Source organism: Rhynchophorus ferrugineus, unplaced genomic scaffold (genome assembly GCF_030347505.1).
Source record: "Rhynchophorus ferrugineus isolate W39M unplaced genomic scaffold, kcgeb_rfMv2 rfM1, whole genome shotgun sequence".
Taxonomy (NCBI): domain Eukaryota; kingdom Metazoa; phylum Arthropoda; class Insecta; order Coleoptera; family Curculionidae; genus Rhynchophorus; species Rhynchophorus ferrugineus.
In genome coordinates, this window is record NW_027472580.1 from 28,071,503 (window position 1) to 28,093,981 (window position 22,479).

Consider the following 22,479-nt stretch of genomic DNA (forward strand, 5'->3'; position numbering starts at 1 on the left):
AAGCCAAATGTTCACATCAATACTTCATTCAACTCGGCGTGCTGTATTTCCAATTGTTAAAACCGGACGAAAAAAAATTGAGCTAATTCTTGAAACGTCTCCATAGAGCAAGTGTTCGAATTTCGAATAGAATGTGTTAGAAATTCAAACTTGTATAAGCTAATTTTATTTATAATCATACTCATGTACATTTATTTCATCTTTACTACGGTTATACTTAACCATAAACAAAATAAATGAATACAAAGTTTAACATGAAAATAAATTAGTCTTCTTCCCTTCAAACCCATATAGCGATTAAAGAATTTATTTGAGCTGAAATAGCTACTAAATAATAATTGGTAGATATTCTTATTAATTATTACCTAGTACTCTATTAGTTATTTAATAATCTTCATTTAGTATTTTTTGTATAAATACAGTATTTAAAAAAAAATTATAGATTTTTTCTATAAAGCCTTAAAATAAAAAAAAATATTTTTTATAAATATTTATTATTCTTCAATAGTTCATAAAAACTAATTATTTATTCATCATAACAAATATATTTTTAAGTGGTACGTTACATACGCTTTAGGAAATAAATCCAAGGCTTGTTTTCAATAATTTTCGAGATGTTGAAATATCGTATGAATGCCGTGTCATTTAATTCATTCATACATTTATTGAATGTATAAGTTTGTTCCGATGCTTATTTTCGATGCCCGATTAACCATTAAAAGCACACTCGGCATTTTTGTATGACTTTACTCAAGGTTGCAATTCGATTGAAATATTAAGACATTTATCGTAAAATAATATATAACTATATTTAAATTCAAATCAAACATATTACCGTATCTAAATAGTTCTTAAAACGTTTATATTGTCACGTGTAGTAACACACAAAATATATATAACTTAAATTATTGTGTATTAATTATAATATTAATATAGTCCAACACTAATTCAAGAAATAATTATGTTCAAGAAAAAATATTATAATTTATTTGCTTTGTAATATTACCACTTAAATCATATTTAAATATTTTTTAATTTATTATTATTCTAAAAATAAATTAAACATTATTAATAGCTGAATTAATTTTAATACTAATTAATTATTATCTGGTTTTCCAATACAATAATTATATTATTTGTGAAATATTAATTAGAACATTAGGTTCCTATAGTTTTCGGCATTGAGCCAACCTACTGGCGGGTGGTAAAGACCAAATCTAATACGGTGTCTCAACCAGCCTGATTGCATAGTATAAATAGGATAGTTGATATCAGATTTTACACCTACTATAGACAATCACATTTACTGCCATAAATTAAAAACAGCAGCACTAGCTAAATTCAGACTAATGATTATACCATCAACAGGGGGAACTTCCCCTTGGTTTGATGACGCTTGAAACTGGCAGTAACTTAGTATTATTTAAATAAAAATATCAGATTTATTATTTCAAATATTCAAATTAATTAAAACATATTTTAAAATATGTTTTATAAACAATATATTATTTTATATATTAAAATTTATTTAAATGGCGTTATTGAAATCACTCGTTATTGGTATTGATTATTGAAATTCAATTTATTCAATTTAATAAATAAACAAAAATATATTATTATAAAATAACTTAATATTACATAAAAATTGTCAGAAATATATTAAAAATCATATTAAAATTATTCATATTTATTTTTTCTGGAACATTAATTATATATTAATTATACATACTAAATATTACTAAATTGGTTATGTCATTTAAATAGTTTTTGTCAACTGAGATGAGAATTACTACTTAGACTACTATTATATTGTTTACTTTTTGATCATAATAGGGAAGAAATCTAAGTACCTTCAATTTGACAATATAGAGTGTGAAATTTGTAAATAGAATTAAATAATACTGCAGTTTTTTATATATATGTCACAAAATAATTAATAATTAATATTTAATAGTATTAAAAAGAAAATAATCAATAAAATTATAGTTTTAAATTAAATATAGAAAAATAGATAAAAAGACTTACCGAAATATAAAAAAATTGATTAGAAAATTATCACTTGTTTTAGAAACACTAGTTTTATTAACACTAAGCAATATTTTATGACACTAAACCAAATTAAGAAAAAAAGAGTTAATCTCAGTGCTTTCGTTAAAGTATCAACCCCAGTTGATACCCCGGATTTTACTTAGCTGGCGACTTTGTGGTCACTTGCTACTTTGCCCCCCATCTTTATAGTGCTCCCCACCAGGTGAGGTCGGTTTTCGCGAAGAAAGATGGCACGAAGATGTTGCGGCGCTGTAAAAGACACCGCGAAAATTTCAATTGCTACACGGGCACACCGGTACAGTTCTCTTCGGTGGCACCGAAAACGGTTCATTTTTGGGTTCAGTACCATTTTCATTTTTGGTCCGACGACACTCGGCGAGCCGCAGTTACCGATGATCGGACGGATTGTCTAAATTGTCGTAATTGCTTTAGTTGCGGTTTTTCGGTTTGCTGACTTGCTTATTTGTAGCGGAGGTGATTTTTTGAATGGACAATTTACAACTTTTGCCTTAAGGGTTTTCCTTAATTAACAAGTTAATTTAATAAATAATTAAATTAAGTTAACATAGTTATACATAACATAATATAGGTACATAATTATAGGTACTTGTGATTGCCCTGTAGTCGAAGTTAATCATGTTTCTCTCATAACAGAGTAAAGAGAATCATTTAAAAAGTATGTGTTCCTAAAAATTTTTTCACGGTATTTTTAATATATAAGATCAAAACTATATTTGAGATACAACATTATTTAAAACAGTAAATATCTGAATATCATAACATATCAAAATATATGAAAACTACCTCAAGAACTACACCTTTCGTTGAACTACATTATTATATTTCTCAACACAAGAATTGCTGACAACAATGAACAATTTTTAATAATCCAGTAATTAATTATATATAACTAATTAAACAAAATTAAAACTAATACTTCTTTATATTATAGTATATATTATAGTATAACTTATAATTATAGTTATTTTTATTTTTATCAATAGTTATTTACAATTATAACCAATTGAAATTAAGAAATCTATTTTAAAATTAAATTATTTATTATAGATTAATTCAATATAATGTGTAATATAAATTTTACACTACGCAGCCACAGCCAACCCTGATTAATGCCCTATGTTAATTTTGTAACTATTCCTTTAACCTTTACTGTTAATTTTTAATTATTCCAGTAAAATAGTCCTATAAATTCAGCCTAGGTGTATTAACAGGTCAATTAAAAGTCCCCGGCCTGACACATAGATGGCGCTCCTAGAATTAAATCTATATGGTTTTTAGTTAGCCCTAACCATTATTAACTTTTGTTTGTTATTGTGAAAAAAATGGATAAAAATGAATTTCTCGTGTTGATAAAATATTGCTTTTTGAAGGCAACAAATACAGTTGAAACAAAAACTTGGCTTGATGCCGAATTTCCGGACCCTGCCCCAGGAAAATCATCAAGGATTGCTAAGTTTAGATGTGGTGAAATGAGCACCGAAGATGGTGAACGCAATGTACGCACAAAAGAGGTTGTTACAGACGAATACATTAAATCCAAAAAATTATTTTGAATGACCGTAAATTGAAATTGAATAAAATAGCAAACACTCTAAAAATATCAACTGAACGTGTATATCATATCATTCACGAATATTTGGGTATGAGAAAGCTCTGTGCAAAGTGGTTCATTTGATGAGTTCATTTTTGACCGACAACAACGACGAGTTGATCATTCGGAGCAGTGTTTGAAGATGATCAAGCGTAATAAACCCGATTCTTTGCGTCGATATGTGACAATGGATGAAACATGGCTCCATTATTTCACTACGAAGTCCAATTGACAGTCATCCGAATGGACTGCACACGGTGAACCCGCTCCAAAGCCATTGAAGGGAATTATGTTGAATGAAAAAAACTAATTTTGCCAAAAAAATGAGTTTTACTATGATAGGCCAGGTACTTTTCAACTGACTTGTTATATTGCCTCAAAAGCAAATATCCACGAAGCAGCAGGTACTCAATATTGAATCCTCATAATTATATAAAAAATATTTTGTGACACTAAGTGTAAAATTCAGCGCATTCTTCCATGTGTGTACTCAATATACTTGCTTTAGAAGGAGTTTTTCCTCCTGCCTCCAGTCTTTTGTTGATAACTTTGTCCCAAGTTCTCTTACATCGTCGTCTGGTTTTTCTCTATTACCTCTTTGCTACTCAGACCTTTTTAATCTGTTTTGTCTCTTCTATACGCTGTATATGGTCCCACCAACTACGCTCATATCATTTTCATATGTACTCTTCTTACGATTTCTGTGTTTCTCATCCTGTTCATCTTTGTTATTCTTTTACCGCTTGTCCATTTCCACTACTTGGAATTTGTCTTTCTGAACATTAGAATTGTTCATTTTGTATAATTCTATTAATGTGTTGGTTGATATCAATTTGTTGTCAATAAGCTTATTATTGACGACAATTTATATCTTTTCCTTTTTCTTGTAACTTTTCCAGCTATGGCGTTCATTTCCTTTCACTACCTTTCGTTATCTTCAATTTATATTTTCAAACATTAAATAAATGTACCCGTTTTCTTTTTCTATTCAAAACTTTTGTTTTGATTTTGCTAGGTATAGTTCCATATTCCCTTAGTCACCTGTTCCATATAGCGTTTTATCTAGAATATCAGTAATTATCAGTACATCATCAGCAGAAGCTCTCCTTGTACCCCGAATTTGCCTCAGCCCTGCTGGAGTCCTTGTGGTGATTTGATATTTAAGTGATTAACTTGGCATTTTAAAACTTATTGTCTCTAATTATAGCATTTGTGCATATCCTTTATCTTCCCTAAATTACATTTAATTTCTTTCTTAATTTCTTTCACTCAATTTTTTACATAATATGTATCTTCTTATTCGGTCTATATCTATATTTATTAATAACTTTTATTTATAAATATTTAACTTTTCAATTATTTTTCTCATATATCGATTTGTTGAATATATGGTCTTATATGCTTCTTCCATTTTCACCAACTAATTTTGGTTATATTCTCTCAGTTTCAGCTCGTTATGCTAAATTCGTATTTGAAGTATTTTGAGTCATAATGCATTATACTGTCACATATATAACAAACACATTGTGTGTGATTAATTGCTATTAATTATTGTGGTCTTATAATAACGTTTATTAAGGTACATTAATTTAATTACTATATTTATATTCGGTATTAAAACTCATTTTATTATATTGGTTTCGTATAGTCACCAACTTGAATAATTTTTCGCATATCCCATACAAAAAGAACATAGTACATACCAAAGCGTAGACTGCAAATTGCAATAACATGACAGCAGTTGACTTGTCACCAGTAAATTACATATTAGGGGTTTCCTCTTAGTTGTTAGTTATTTTTATAATATGTGAATTACTTATATTCAACACTGGCAATATATTGTAGGTAGTATAAAGTGACTCAATAATTATATACGTAGATTATATACCTAATATTTAATTACAGAAAAGCATATTTTCATCAAAAGCTGTGTGAAATTTATTTTGGAAAAATAGAGCATTTGACTCTGAAAATAAACAAGCTTTTCCCAAATTCCATGTTCTTTTACGAATTGTATGTCAATGATGACTTATTTTTCTTTGAGATATCATACTGCACTTAAAACGGTGTAGGTTTTTTAACCCAATAATCAATCCAAGTGCGACTGTGCGATCTTATACTGCGGTAATATTTGAAGGTTCTGCTCTCAGCTCATCTGTATTGACGTCCATTGGAAAAATTGTGAATTATGTTGAGATATTCTTTTATTTTAAAACGTTTGTTTGTGTTAAAAATCTAAGTTTGATTATTCTTTAATTTTTATTAATTTCTTTATTTATTTTTTGAAGTTGGATCAATTTTTTGTTAAAAATATTTTATTTTTCTCTTTTTAGTGTTAGATGTCAATAAATTACCCAGTTAAATTTATTAAGTATTACAATGGATTGCCCAAGTAAAGGTACAGCCCGTATGAGGAAAAATAGGAAAGAATAAAGGATAAAATAAAGAATAAAGAAACAATGATTGAAAGAAGGAACGCTTCAGGCCCCGAGGTCTACTACCTAACTTAGGTAATTTGAGAAATGTTTATGCATCTCAGCATGCGAGATGAACTCTCCAACTACACCATAAAAGCAGGTCGCTGCAATATTTTTACGGCTTCCCATACGATATAGTTAGTGTTTAAAAAGCAAACTAAACGGCTCTTTCTCTGAACAACTTCCGGTCTTCCGTTACATCAGTTCAGAAGTAATATTATACAGAAATATCTGATTATTTTAGATAAAAAAATATGTGAAAACGTTAACGTACGTATCTTTGAAATTTGAAGGTTTCTCTCGATTTCCACCCTTCCGCCCATCAGATCCTGACTTGGTTCAAATGGGACCACCTCGAAAGTGGAATTATTTTGAAAATCGGTCCATAATTGATGGAGAAATCGGTGAATATAGAACCTCCACCTTTTTTAAAGTCGGCTAAAAATCTCCCAAAAGGTGCTTACTAACTCTCCATCAAGATAAATATTTTAAGAAGAAAAAATATATTAGAAATATTTGACCTATTTTCTTGTCGAATGGCGGAAATTTATTTGTATTTCATATCTGAAAATTAAGATTTAATTGATATTATTTTTACAGCTGACATGCTAGCATAGAAGATCTGGCAAAAAAATACCGCTCAGGATACAAATGTTGTATTTGTTATGTTTATAATTATCTCAGCGCAAAACCTGACCAAGAACAACCATAAAAATTACGTCAATAATAAAAATGTATAGTCTTTTAAGTTCGTATGTACTTAAGTTATAAAATTTGAAGGAGTTTAAAATACAGAAACTTTAATTTTGCTATTAAAACTAATTATTTTAATTAAGAAAGAGGCAACTTGCTGAACGATGATAAAAACGACACTGAAGCTTTTTGTATATTACTACACACCTACACATTACCATATTGAATACATAATCCAATACACCATTCAGTTTAACACGTGGCCTCGATTCCTTGAATTGACAGTTCGTAACCAATGCAGTAACAGTGGCACGACATAAACCTTCCCTCGTAAAAAAACGATCACACGGTCTCCCACCTGGACAGCTTCTAGTTATAGTAAAACTATGTATCGCCTGTACTTTGTGACTGTAATGATCTGCCTAAAATTCTATGGTAACCAAATAACCAAAATTTCTATGGTGTCCCTCTGTGGAATGGTTATTCAAGTTTTGTTGACTCTAGGTTCTAATAGTCTAGGAAAATTGAATTACTTCAATCCGTATTGGGCCATCTCGCACTCTGAACTAAAACGCAAATACCGGGAATCCATAAATTGAGTGTGTTTTTCAAAGCTTGAATTTTTCTTACATGGAATAGTTTATGGCTAGAGATCTTTGATACTTTTGCTCGAACTCCACTTAACAACACCAAATTAATTATTTGTATATTATAGACCTATCAGCCACCAGGACTATTTAGGGTTTACAATTATATAATATACAACACATTTACAGTAACAGTTAAAGTATATAATGTTATTACAGGTATGTTGCATGATCACAAGCAAAACATGTAAAATCATACAGATACATGGATATATAAATGCTACAATATAATGGTCGCATAACCCATGACAGCGATAACGATACAAGATACAAAAGATACAAACGAACATACATTATATTACACAGATGCACTGCACACTATTATATTTCTAGTAATAGTCCTGTTACGGTTAGAAAATTAATCAGCTTCTCCAGGTTCTCCAGCCTAAGGCACTGGTCGGTCCATCGTCTCTCCCAGGTTGCCCAACCGTCCAACCGTTTTTGCGAGTATCGGCATTCAATCGGCATTCAATCGGCATTCGATTAGTATATGTTTGGTTGACAGTGAGGAACCGCATTCGACGCACAATGGTATACTTCCTCCCTTAATGAGAAGCTCATGGGTCAGTTTGCAGTGACCAATTCTGAGACCCGAGAATAAGCTAATATGAATAAATTGAGCCTGCTGATGTTAGTGGTGTTAAGGCCCTGATAATACTCTTTTTTCACCTCCCAAAGCGTGTTGTTTTCTGTTAGATTCCATCTGAATCGGTCTAGATATCTAAAGATTTTAGTAGAGTGGTCTTCATATCTTTTACTCCAGAAGAGGAAATTTTCAGCAAGTGATCCCTCCCTCTTCTTGGCTAAATAATCCGCTCTTTAATTTTTAATGATCCCAGAGTGAGAAGGAAGCCACATAAAGGTGATAGTTTTGCCGCTCCTTTCCAATTCAGAGGTTAGTTCACGGATAAGCACCCCTAGCGGTAACTACACCAATGAATACTTCAAATAACTGCGAAGCGATTGCCAATTCATAGTCAACGTGTCCTCATTTCTTGATAATTAAATTGTTTCTGGTTAATTAAATGATTGCGTCAATTATGAAATATGAAAAATTTTTAAATACAAAAACATTTATTTGGATTTTCTATTTTATTTTATGAAAGAAGTTGCGACTTCTTGAAAGGCAATACAAAACTCAGGGTTTTTATAATTTACACTGAGGATTTTTATATATTACAAAATAAAGCCTATCTCGACCTCCATTTTTTAACGTTTCACTCCTTAGACCATTCAGTCCGTAGTCTAATCGTCTACGGTTGAACACTGAGTCACTGCAACCCATATTTGACAACAGCACACCCCTAATTCTGTCTCAAATTTCAAGCTTCTGCAAAACTTCGGTATGTTAAATTACAGCAACTTCTTAGTCTTTATCTATTATTGAACTTACGCCTTAAACTACCATGCTTTTACTTGTACTAGTAGTATATTTCAAAACATGTATCATCTAATCCTGGTATTTTATAAACATGGCATTTTCTAATCCCAATATTTTATAGCTAGATGAGTTTGAAAACCTTCTATCCGCTTTAGTGACAACTTTGGCGATACTTTGGGCAACCTCCACTTTACTATATCAAGGAATTAGAATTATTTGAATAACTGCGAAGAAAATGTTAATCCAACGTCAAGAAGTCTTCCTTTTTGAATAAGTAATTTGATTCCTTTTAATCAAATGAATTCCAAAGAGACCAGCATTATGATCTCGGATCCCCAGACAAACTTAGACACACAACACTTAGTCCTCCAACGCCTGCAACAAGTTTATCAAAAAATAAATAAGACGCATTGTAAAATGGAACGTTCCATATAATAAATACGAAAATAATAACCACGTGTGACTCACAAAATGAAAAATATAAAAACAATTGCTCCTTATATCTAATTATAGTGCGGAATTAGCGTTGTTTCAAGGTAAAACCGTTAATAAGAACAAATTTATTTAATGTATGGTGTAATTTTAATTCGTAACCGAACGTTTTTTTGTGAGAAGATCGCTTTGTCATGTTTTTTAAGATATTCTTTTTTTGGTGGGTCTGTTCGTGAACCGTCAAAATCAAGATCAAGATTAACGCAGATGTATGATGTTTTAACTCCGAAGCCATATCCTTTGCGAATAAGCTATTTTGCATTTGGTATAGGAGGTATAGAACTGATTAAGTCTACCGGAAGGAGTTTATTAACAGTAGAATGTTAGAATTAATCACACGATAAATCAGATGTGACTTTTTTACCACACTACGTTTTGGAGCTGAAGATGTACGTTTTAATTTAATTTTATATCATAAATTCTATCAAAATTTGCAAATAATGACTTGTGGTGAAGTCATTATATTTTTCTACTGATTAAAACACCTCTTAACTATTTTTATTAGTGACATAAGTAACATTTCCATATTGTGTTTTTACTTTACTTTTAACTATAGAAATTAATTATTTTGGTTCTGTATAGATTAAACATGCGTAAACTACAATGTGCAGTGACTTGATAGCAATAACTTGTCGACAACAGGTCATTAGGAGTTTCCTCTGAGTTATTTCTATTGCTTGTGATTTACCTATATCAAATAAGGTATAGTCTATTCAAAGTTTTTTTAGTAATGCATCATGGATATTTCTGACGTCGAAATATTGCAATGTTGCCGAATTAACTCTGAGTTTTAGTTCAGTTTGGCTTTGACATACAAAAAAAATCTAATCTAAATAAAATAATTGAACAAAAATATTATGAAATATAATTTATTTTAACATAATAGTAAATGTAATACATATATTATCGCAGGACTTAAAACTACAATTAAGACACAGCTATAATAATTTGTAGGTTAGATTTGTTTTTGTTGAGTTTCTAGGCACGTTTTTTTATGTAGTGGTATCCCCCTGGAGGCTTAATCCACCTAATTAACAATTGTATGTCTGAGAAACGTATTTTACTTTCATTCGCGTGCATATTTACTTTTTTCGTTTAGTTCTTGTTTCCTTCAATGATGTGTTTACTTGTCAAGTCATTTTAGTACACCATTCTTCATAAAATTAATCACCGAACTCTGTCTAATGCATTTACCGTATCTACAAAACACTTAGTATTCATTCTCTCCTCATACGTTGTAACCTAATGCTCATGTTTAATTTTGAACAATTACAATCATATCTGTGCACACAAATCTTTCACACCCTAAAATACCATTTTCTACACTTATATTCAATTAATTATGTGCGTACCTTTAGTTGTTTCCACTATCATCACTCTGTCTCGGGAATTTCTAGCATTGCACAGCATTATCACATATCCTGAAAGTTGCCTTCATTCATTTTCACTTTCCCACTCATTGTCCAACTCAATCACTAAACTGTTAAATTCTAATCTGTCTGAAACATGTTCAGATTTCCACCATTTATCAATTACTTCCTCTGTATGTCTAATCGAGTCCATCCAAACCCAAGGTGTTATGGTTGACAATGCTTCCTTCCACATATCCAAACAGTTTTTGATGGAATATCCTTCCCAACCAGCAATATATCTGCAATTAATTATTAACAAATATAATGATCAACAAAACCTATTCGAATACTATTTTAACTTTTACCTTTTTCAATCAATTTTTGTTGTCTTTACTCTTTTTTTGTTACCGTCTTGCCAAGAGTGCCACAATCAACCATTTTGAAATATATAAGTTTCATCAAGATACACAAATTCAAATAGTTTATCTTCCTTGGTCTTATTTTATGCCTTTAAATTTATATAATTCTTATAATTTAATTCTTTTTAAGGTAATATCTGGAAGTTATATTAAACCTCTCCGAGGGTTATCTTTACACTATTTGAACCCTATGCTCTGTAAGAGTGTATAAAATGATGTATTACATCCCTCAAAAAGCTGCATGTCCCTAATTCTTTTATGTACACTTTTCAGACAGGCAATTTTCTGTAAAATAATTTTATTAAATTATGTTTATATCTATTAAATAGTTTGTGTATTTACTGTTCTTATACATTTAGTATATTTGGTCTCTAATAGAGCCAATATCAAGATGGTCAAGATTCGTCACCCACTTTGTATGTAGACGGGTTTTCTTGGGTGAATTTAACTTATTATTCTTCATTTTGTAAGTGATGTTATTCACAATAATCACAGTAATATTTAGCGTGGCAGCAACCCGCTAAAAACATTTTCACTAAAATTGTAAGGACTTATATTATTTAATATTATCAATAATTACCTCTCTAACGGAATTTACCAGCAAAGGGGGGCCTCCATTATCTTGTTCCTTTTCAAGATAACCTATTAAAGCCGCAATCAATTTGTGACCCTGAATATCTATTGTTTTCTGCATTTTCAAAGAAAGTAATATAATATATTACGCAGCTACTTAAATTATCAAAATAATCAAGGGGCTAAAATGTTTGCCGGTTTATAACCTGTAGTAATTATAACTAATATTTTGAATAATTTAGCGTACATCTGACAACCAGACGGCGACCGGCTGTCAGATGTATGAAAAATTCTTGAAAGCAATAGTGATAAGAGATTTTAACTCTTACCTATAAATTATTGTGGCTGTTCTACAAATAAATTTAAGAGATAGATTTTCTATGCAATCTTCATACATCTATTAAAAATATTTGATACATTTAATCTAACCAATTTTCTCCCTTTTTGTCTTGGGAAAAGATTTTATGACAACTGGATTGGAATTCAAGATCATCATTTTCGTTATATTCTGTCAGTGCCAATGCATTGCCGATGCAACTTCTAAATTTCTTTATGGGCCACTATTTTCCAACACAATGTGATTTTTTCAGATGGTTTTGCTATCGACAGGAAATGTTTCCACCATTTTGTGAATAATTTAGGCTGGATCTAACCAGATAGATGGCATCCATCAGCGATGCCTGAAGGTGCTTCTTCAAGTAATTCCTTCCTTCATTAAAGCTTTCATGTTTTTTGTTGGAAATACTATCAATGGAGGAATAAATTGCAACATAATATTAGCTACTTTCATGTATTTCAATCGAAAACCTAATTATTAAATTCAATGGTTTTGACAAGTTTCTACAGAGAATAACAGTATTCTATTTGGTACTATTAAATTATTCAGAATATACACATACTAGTTATGGAAAACTCAAAATTACATGTAGGAAATTAATTCCTATTGTTCTTTAATTTGATCAAATCTGCTGCCGAAGCCCACTAAACACTTCGTTCATGCTATACTCATGATTATACTGCTCCCTCATATATCATTTCTCGGTTTGGGATTCAACAATTTAAAAATGGTTGTTTAGATGTCAATGACAAAGAACGGCCTGTAGGCCCAAAATAGTTCGAATTCAACCAATTCCAAGATTTATTGGACGATAACCCAGCTGAAACTTCCAAAGATCTCTCAGGCATTTTATCATTTGATAAATGAACTGTTTTTAGACCTTTATATGAGATAGGAGATCCAAAATGAGGGAAAATGTCTACCACATGAATTAACTAGCAATGCGATTTCGAATAGTTGCAATATAGTAGTTTTATTGCTTGTCAAGCTAGAGTAAAATATTTTTTCTGTGAAGCGTTGTGACCGGCGATGAAAAAAGAATATACCATCACAATCCCAGATGCAAAAACCCATGGGTTAATCCAGCAAAACCATCCACAGAGACACCTAAGTAGAACATTCATAACCATAATGTATTTTTGTGCACATGGTCAGGTCAACAAGATGTAATACATGTAGTAACTGTTAAAATGGAATTAAACAACAGCTACTGAATAAATTGAAATAAAACAAAACAAAAACAAATAAACTCATGCTCTTTCACGTACACGCGTCCAACTTACTAAACAGACATACTGTCTTCTGATCACTACTTTTTCACATTGATATAACGTGGCTTGGATGGTACATGGCTTCAAAATACCAAAGAAGTGGGAAAATTAATTGACGATGATTGATTGATGGATCGCTACCCAATCAACATCTATTTTAAATAATTTTATTAAAATATATTGTAATATATATTTGCCGAACTGCTTTGTATTTGTCCAGTTACTAAGGGTGTTATTCAAATCTTACATGTTTACTAACCTTAAAAAATCGTTATTAAGGGGAAAATAAGAACATCAGAACGCTAGGAGTAACTGCGACACGGTTGTCAAATCCAACGCCAACATGTTGTTCCAATCCAAAAAAATTCTTAACCTAGAGACGTTAGTTTAGTTTAAATATTTCAGAGTCCCATTTTTATTAACTAGAGTTTGTCTGGACTGGACCTACTGTTTAACGTGGACTCTGAACCACGGTCACGATGTTAAACCTACCGACTGGTGAACTTGGAGATCACCCGAGAAGATATCCAGTCTTGCCCAGCCTGGGTTCATTTTCCTTGTCAAATTTTGCACTTTAACCTAAGGACAATTACAAATGTTAAACAATCATAACCATAAATTTACGACTATGCCCCAGCCATGAATCGAAGCCGCGACTATCACAACAGCAGGAGGACCGTCCTGTCGCCTTTACCGCTGCACCAACTTAGACGGCTATTAAAATACTGCTATCAAACAACATTTAAAAACTCACACAAAATATAAAAAACAATATTCTTTGACATTTAGATGCTACCTCCCTAAAACAGCTATATCTCCGAAAATAATTTAAAGGCTTAAAGAGCTAAGCTTTGAAAATATAAAAATAAATAATTTTTGCTAGACTAACCCAACATCCAAACACCCCCTTAAATGCCTCACCCGTCATATCACACCACCAGACTGTATCACCCGCGTTTTATATTATAAATTAAATATATCTTAAAATATCCCAACAGTATATAATTTCAATATGAAACACTAATGAATGTCATTAAGAAATAGTGTAACAACCTTGGAGTCAAACGTACCGTCCTTTTTTAATCGCGATATGTATCACAATTTCAAATAAAATAACGATCATTTTCGCATAATTGATAAGTATTAATTATTTACATTATTAGTATTACATTACGAGGCGTTGCCGAAGAATCAAAAAAAAAACCACGGAATAAGCTACTGTTTCAGTGAGTGGGCAATAAAGATGTTCTGGCCTGAAGCGAGATTCTGCGGCTTCTTACTTTGCTATTGATGTTATGAATGATTGATCGTGGCTCGTTATCGAGTTTCTATTAGTCTATTCAGGCTAATCTGTCGAAAATGATGGTATTATAATAATTTGTATAATGCTGTATGATGGATAGTGCTACTTTAGATGTAATTGAGCAAATAATCGGGGGATATAAATGTCAGTTACGGTTAAATCACGTCGCTGGTTTTTCTTATCGAGTGACATATTGTTTTTTTAATTCGTATTTATTGCTATATTTTAGCTTGTTGATATGTTCCATAAGTAACCTGAAACAAATCTAAAATTTTTAAACTTACTGAAACTGATACTGTTGTTACAAAAGTGGCGTCATTCAAAAATTATATTTATAGAAATGATGCGCTTTTTAAATCAGCCACTGTCACCCCATGACACCCCTTGACCTCTCAAAAAAAGTTATCTCGACACTGTTAGGATAATTGGTAGCTGATTCATCCGAAATTGAAAAACCAAATATTTTCTATTAGTATATGTACAAAGCTCGTACTTGTATGAAGTAAAGATAAAATTGAAGTTGTGGACAAAAGTCTCACATTTGATCAAATTTTCACCACTTATTGCTTCGTAAAATAAGCTGTGATAAATAATCCTTCACTAAAGTATTATACAATGTTATTTTGGAGAAGTAATCAAAACTTGATCGGTTAGCTTAGTCAAAAGGTCGAGTGATCTCAGTCTCTTCACATCATTTAACTCTCTTTAATTTTCATTTACATATTACAATATATATTACACATGTATATTTATATATCTCAAAAAAATCGAGAGTTGCTAGAACAATTACATTATAGTTTAAGAATAATATATTTTTATGGTGAAATATCTATTGATTTTGAAATATTTAGAGTATTAATAATATTTAACATTAAATTTAATATACGTTGAAAGTACTTGAAATGTTGAATACATTAATAGCATTAATAGTATTGACTGTCTTAAAAATATTAACTATTAACAGTTTTCAGAGCTTTGAAGATACTTTGAATATTTCATATTAGTAAGCTTTAGATGTTTAGAATATTATGGATATTAAAACACCCCTAATCCCTGTACTCCTGCATAATAGTCGCTGCTGGGAGGTAAGGCCACCAAAAGCCAATTGATTTTGCTGTGGAATAACATAGGCTACTGAAATTTGGTCAGAAGCTGTCTTTCAAGGTGTAAGCGGATTTCAGTAGTTACTGAGTTGTACAATATTTGAATTTTGAATCACCAAAACTTTGGCCGTTTCTTTAGGAAATAAGTATTACTACGCCACTGAATAATCTAAGAAATCGGTCTAGAATCTAACGTAATGGGATGAATGGTGTATTTATATTACAAGGGGACAAGTAGCTTACTTGGTACATTCAATTTAATACATTTCCACTATTTAATTACACAGTTAAAACAAAATAGTTTACAAGCGAATTAATAGTTTTTTTTTAATCCCAGCCGTGTTGTAATCTGTTAAAATACATGGTGAAAGAACGGTCTTTAATATATTCCCATCCAAAATATATATCAAGGGTATCTAATTGCAGCTGCAAGTTGACCAATAAACTTATCCACAACATTATCAGTTCATTAACAAGCATGAATGCGGAAAGGATCAATTGTTTCGCAGCTCATCGACATGCATCGGTAACAAAATTTGACCAAGTGTAAATTATTTAATAGCAGTTGGTGGTTAAGATCGATTAGCGAATCACACTCAATGTACCACATTTTCCGTGCGACTTTGATGATAATTTCATCTCATTTTAAATCAAACACAAAAAATTAAACTTCACCAGTACATGTCGGTTTGAACAGCTTGTTTTAAAAATAATTCAACAGAGCTTCACTCTTGCCCGAACTCCACTTAACTGGACCTGCGAATGCTTTTAGTAACTGCTAACGATTAACAATACAACTTGACAACCTGTCTTTTCTTCTTGAAAATTAATTTGATTCCAATTAATTGAATAAATTCAAAATAGAACATCCTTTCCCGGAATCCTAATGACTGAATCAGTTATAAAATGGGAAAGGATTTCAAACGCTAAAAACTAAACATTTTGTTTAAGTAATTATTTAATATTTAATAGAGAAAATTAGCGACAAACAATGCGAAAATAACTGTATAAGGTATGAATTATCAGTAAATGTTATAACTTTATAACACTAATTTGATAAATTTCTATCGAACAAAAATTTTTAAATAATATTTTCTATGAATCTTACCAGATTTGGAAATTTTAGAATAAACACAACTATAACGGTAGACAATTATCAATATCTTCTAAAAAAAATACACTAGAGAGGAATTCTAGGGCAATAGTAAAAACTATTAGATTCGTTAAATAATTTAATTTTGAAAGAAGGAAGAAGGATTTTGAATGACCAACCAAATGCCAATAACCATCGAGATAAGCCTATAAAAGAATAGAACAAAATCTAAGTAGCGGAAGAACCAAATCAGGAGAATAACATTTATAAGAGAAGAGACATATTAATAACATAGAAGTGATGATGTGATATTTCATTTAAACATTTAGCTTTTATTAATCTCTTGAAAGATCTATAAAATCAGAATGTTATAAGTATATTATGAATAAGGAAATTTAAAAAATATATACAAATATGGCCATATTTCATTATTACCTTTACAATATGATTAGTGGAAATCTGTGTCGTGAAAAAAAATTTGTTAGTAACGTCGCTATGCTTAAGAAATAAATAATAATTAAACTTCAAACTAGTACTATTTTCATATTATTTAACATACAAATATGTTGTTCTATTGCACTCTACAGAATTGGTGTTACAAAATTTTAACATTTATTTTATATTTTACTGATAATCCGTACCTTATACACTTATTTTCGCATGTCTGCCACTAATTTTCTTTTTGCATTTTATATGCATTGGTGATATTTTATCCATTCTATTTATAGTTTTATTGAACTATCTCATAATGAATCAGTAAGCTTGTGAATAAAATTAGCAATAATACGACCATGAACAGCAAATAACGGGATCTGCATTCTTTTCAGATACAACGAATTTTTGGAGACGAAATATTATATCAGAACATGAGTCGATCCAACAAAATATCATGTTATCCGATCATTACCCTCCAGTACGAACAAATCCATCAGTCAGTTCGATGTATTTAATACGCATAATATCTCAAACATATCGCTACATCATAAAACCGTTCAATTTAACCAGATACCTTTAGAAACGGATGAAAACACGTTCTGTCGTTTCGTACATCGGATAAAACTGATATAGCATCGCCTACGAGAACGTTAAAATCCCGCATAATTGAATTCATTATTGTTTTTGTGAAACTTTTCTTCGATCGCACTGCGTTTAATATTGTCACCCGTTTGCGTCTAGCTATAAAATGCTTTTGCTTGTTTTTTCTAGCGACCGGTATCTTATTGGAGCGCTGTGGTCGCATGGCGGATTAGCGTGTCATTAAAGACGTACACAAAATATTCTGCGATGCTTACCGGCAAAATATTCCGGAGTTCAATAATCTGCGATTATGCGATGCTAACGAGCCAGTCTGCTACGTCGCTCGAAGTAGATTCTTGTGGGGGTTGCGGAGCTTTATTTGTATAAAATTTTAACACGAAAATATACTTCCTGCTCTAAAAGGTTTTAATTAGTTTTATTTTGCGATGCATTTATGAAGCAACCGAGTGAATGAACGACTCTCGCTTTAACGTAATCATTATTTATTTCTTAAACACAGCGACGTTACTAACGAATTTTTGTTTCACGACACAGATTTTCACTGGTCATAAGTAGGCAATATTATTTTTATTAACCATTCACCTATTGCAACGCTTGTAGGGTCTGGACAATCGCGTGGAGTCTTCAAAGACCCCACGAATAAACAGCAATTTATTGATATTTTAACCTAAATTTATAACATATTGTTATTGGACAGAATCGTAAAAAACAATAATGAAAAATAGAATGCAAATCAAAGAAAAATACAGTTACATTTTTTTCTTATATTTGAACACATCACCTTAAAATTAGTTTAATATAAAAAATGTCCATTTCCAAATAATAATTTGAGATCAATGAACTGAAATTGAAAATAAATTATAAATCACCTAAAAAACATACAGCTTTGGTATGATTTGGCCAAATGTTACCCTTTCAAAACTAATAAAAAGACTTAAATTTTCTATCTGTACGTCTTGAGAAGTGAATGCGATGCTTTCTCATAGGTGCCAACTGAGCGTTATCAGGAGGCACGTCCTGAAGAGGAGATACAAATCGTCGGGTACGCTGTTTCAAATCACGAGGTGAAGTTGTTAGTGTTGTTCATGACCGTAATTCTTGGCGATACAGTTCAAACGCCAATGATTTCAAGTATACTTTCACTGGATCTTGTTTGTTGGGTTAACCGTATCCAATATTATATGGGCCTTCAGTGCCCCTACATCAACGAAAGTAAAAAGAAGCTGCAGCGGTCAGCGGTGACAAACTCGAGCAACCGAGTGGTAACCAATAAGTTTGTCTACGACATCAACATCGCCTTTAATTTTATTATGGAAATTTATAATTTCGGTTTATTTTTGACGTCGCAATTGTGGCGCATTGTTAAAAGCATAATAATTATCTCTTTTTCTTTGAGCTATAAGAGAGCCATTTTTTTTTCGGCTGAAAACCAAAAGCCCTTGAATATTCTTCTATCTTTTTGTTCTTGAATTCATTTAGAATTTCAGTTTTATTTTAGGAACTGTACTCACCATAGTCAAATTGTGATCTCTATGTAGTTCTTCCCATAGGTGAACACTGGTGAAGCAATTATTCATATTCAACTAGCCGCTTGACAGGAGCATTAATCGAACTATCTTGATCATAAAGTCCTTTTGGTTGCTTACTTAAATAAAATTCTTTTTTTTTCTATCAAATGAAACAGCATCTACCAAATAAAATAACTTGATGTCGTATTTAGCAAGTTTACTGGGCATATACTGACGAGATCGGCAAGATTCTCTGAAACTCTCTAACATTTCCTTTATAGTAACATAGTCAGTATTATTGTAACGCTTCTCGCAAGTTTTGAAAAATAGTTCATAAACGCACCTGATTGGTGCCAGTTTATCGCTTACATTTCTCTCTATGCGTGTATGAATGTTATCAAAGCAAAGAGCTCTAAGTAAAAATTTAAAACATTGTTTAGACATCATGACACGACAAAATCCAAAGCAGTTTCAAGGTGCAACGCTTAGGTAGCCCAATTATGTGCACAATACCAAACAAATCTCTCAATTCAATCACCTTTGTAAGAACGCAGCCTCGTTATCTTTCATAGTTTACTTGCGTTGATATTATTTTTATATATTATGCAAGTCACTATGTACTATAACATTTCTGCATCCATAAACAATGACCAAGATCTTTGGGTCTGTCACTGTATTATGTTAACGTGTTCTTACACCATGTGGGTATGGAGTCTTCCTCCATTTGCAAATAGTTGTGTAAAAACCATCTCTTTGTTTTTATTGTCAATATAAAATTCACACGATGAAATATTTTGTAATGGTATATCATCTTCATCGCTATTTGACTTTACAGATAACAGGCTTTAGACAATCGTTTTATCCTGCTCTGGTTTCGTATCACCGCCAACAATTTTCTCAGCTTCATCGTCCATTTTGAAATTATAATAAATATTCTGAAGCAAAAAGACATAAATAAAAACACTACAACAAAAAAATCAATGATCAAAAAAATGATCAATGAAAAAATTAACCTGGCGTACAAACACACGTTCGTAGACTTTGATGCGTGCGCGCATCCTAAGTGTCGATGGCATGCGCGTCGAGCGTAAACGTTTTGAGGAGTTTACCTACAGTCATAGATCCGCGAACTTATTCTAAGTATGCATTTCTAAAATTTGGGATTTGAAAGACCCCACGCGATAGTTCGAAGATCCATCTCAATAATGACAGTGTCGTGTATATTTGGCAGGCATTACTTTTGTTTCATCAAAAGAAAATAGCTGATGAAATTCATTGGTTGTTGTTAGAAACTTACGGTGAACATACTCGAACCACAAGAACATATGAAACGTGATTTTGACCGTTCAATTTGGGTGATTTCAACAGTCAAGACAAAGAACGTCTTGGTGAGCTTAAAACATTTGAGGATACATTGAATGACAGGAGTTATTGCACCAACATAAATTCAAAAACAATTGGCAGAAAAGTTGAATGTTCTGAGTTTGCGAGTCGTAGTTTGTGAACGATTACAAGCGATTAGAAAGATCAAAGATGGAAGGTTGGGTGTAAATTGTGAAATTCTGCTTCAAAGTTATGAAGGAAAATAATTTCTGCACTGAATGGTAACGGGTAATGAAAAAGGCTTTATTTCAGAAATCCGAAATGAAAAATTCATGATTACCACCTGACAACCCAAATTGCTTTGGTAACAAGACCATGCTCTGTGTCTGATTGGGCCAGTTTGATGTCAAATATTATAAACTATGGAAACCTAAAGAAATAATTAATAGGCTCATACATAAGACATGAAAAGGTATTACAATTCACCATCTCATACAGCAAAACTCTTCAAAGAAGTGTTAAACTCATTTGGGTCGAAAAATGTATCGCACTCGCCATATTTTCTTGACTTGGCTTCATCCAAATATCACCTTTTCGGTTCGATATATCACACGCTTATCCAACTCAAATATATAAAAGGAAGCGTTAAAAGATGAGTAAATAATTTTTACAGAGATTGTAACTTTTACAGAGATTAAAACAAGACAGACAAAAAAGCTGCTGCAAGTTCCAGGTTAATATCAAATTAGATATATTGAGTGCATGATGGGATTGCTGATTGTATAATGTTGCTACCTACACAAACTATTAATTTATTAAATCTCTACTGTCAACTGAAATGACAAAAGCAAAAGGTTCAGATAAAAGGGTCAAAATAATCAATTATAAGAGCATTATCGCTCATCAAGACAACTCAGCAGCAAATATTAGAGGACCCAAAACGAAAACAAAATGAAATCCTTACTGGGAGGTCCTATATATCTACGATATAAACCGATTTACACCGTCTATCAATTCCAGGTATTATGACCGATTATAACATTATTATTAGTTTTATTATTGTTCACTACCCAAACAAACAAATGAACACAGTATAGCTCCAAAAATGTACGTTATTATTATATACGGATTATTATATAAAGAACTCTTGCTTTATAAGAGTTCTCTTTTATAATTAGGAAGTGTGTTAAACTATGTAATTATTAATATTGAATGATATTTATAGTTTGTCTTTTTTTGAAACGATTGATAGTTTTTTGGATCGATAATTTACATCGATATTTTTCAATATATTTTTCGATGCATGGATAGTTGTAAAAGAGGGTATAAAACTTTTGGTTTAAGGTAAAATATTGATATTAATAAACTAGGGGTTTCGAGGGTGAGTATTGAAAGACTGGAGTGGAACAAATTCGATATCAATCATCAATAAGAATAAAAAGATCAATAGTTCACTTGATATCCATTTTACGTCGTTTGGTATTGACATTTTTTGTTCGTCGATATACCAATATATATTTTTTTAGTATCGAAATTGTTATATCGATGCTTTTAAAAATGTCAGTTATTTTTAAATGAAAAATCCGCCAAATGCTTTTATTGTTATGATACCAATGTAAAGATAATATGCGTGACGGTTATACGTGTGATATTAATATTATATATGAGTACGTAATACTCCTTATTCCCATACGTCAATAAAGAGTATGTAAAATAACAATTAAAAGAGAAAAAAAAATCATCCAAAACCTAAAACTGTTCAATATTTCGAATTTATTATCATTTTAAAATATTTATTACATTCTAGT

The 22,479-nt window shown here is 31.3% G+C and overlaps 1 protein-coding gene across 3 annotated transcripts in view; it reads right to left on the reverse strand.

The window, feature by feature from the left end:
• LOC143206622 (uncharacterized) overlaps window positions 1–2,223 on the reverse strand; it is a 100,792-nt gene extending 98,569 nt beyond the window's left edge. For 2 of the 3 annotated variants that reach the window (XM_076419234.1, XM_076419231.1), the window contains exon 1: window positions 2,026–2,223. The gene's annotated coding sequence lies outside the window, so the exon portion shown is untranslated. The remainder of the gene's footprint in view (window positions 1–2,025) is intronic. The other variant, XM_076419233.1, reaches the window with a different exon arrangement.
• Between the last annotated feature and the right edge of the window lie 20,256 nt (window positions 2,224–22,479).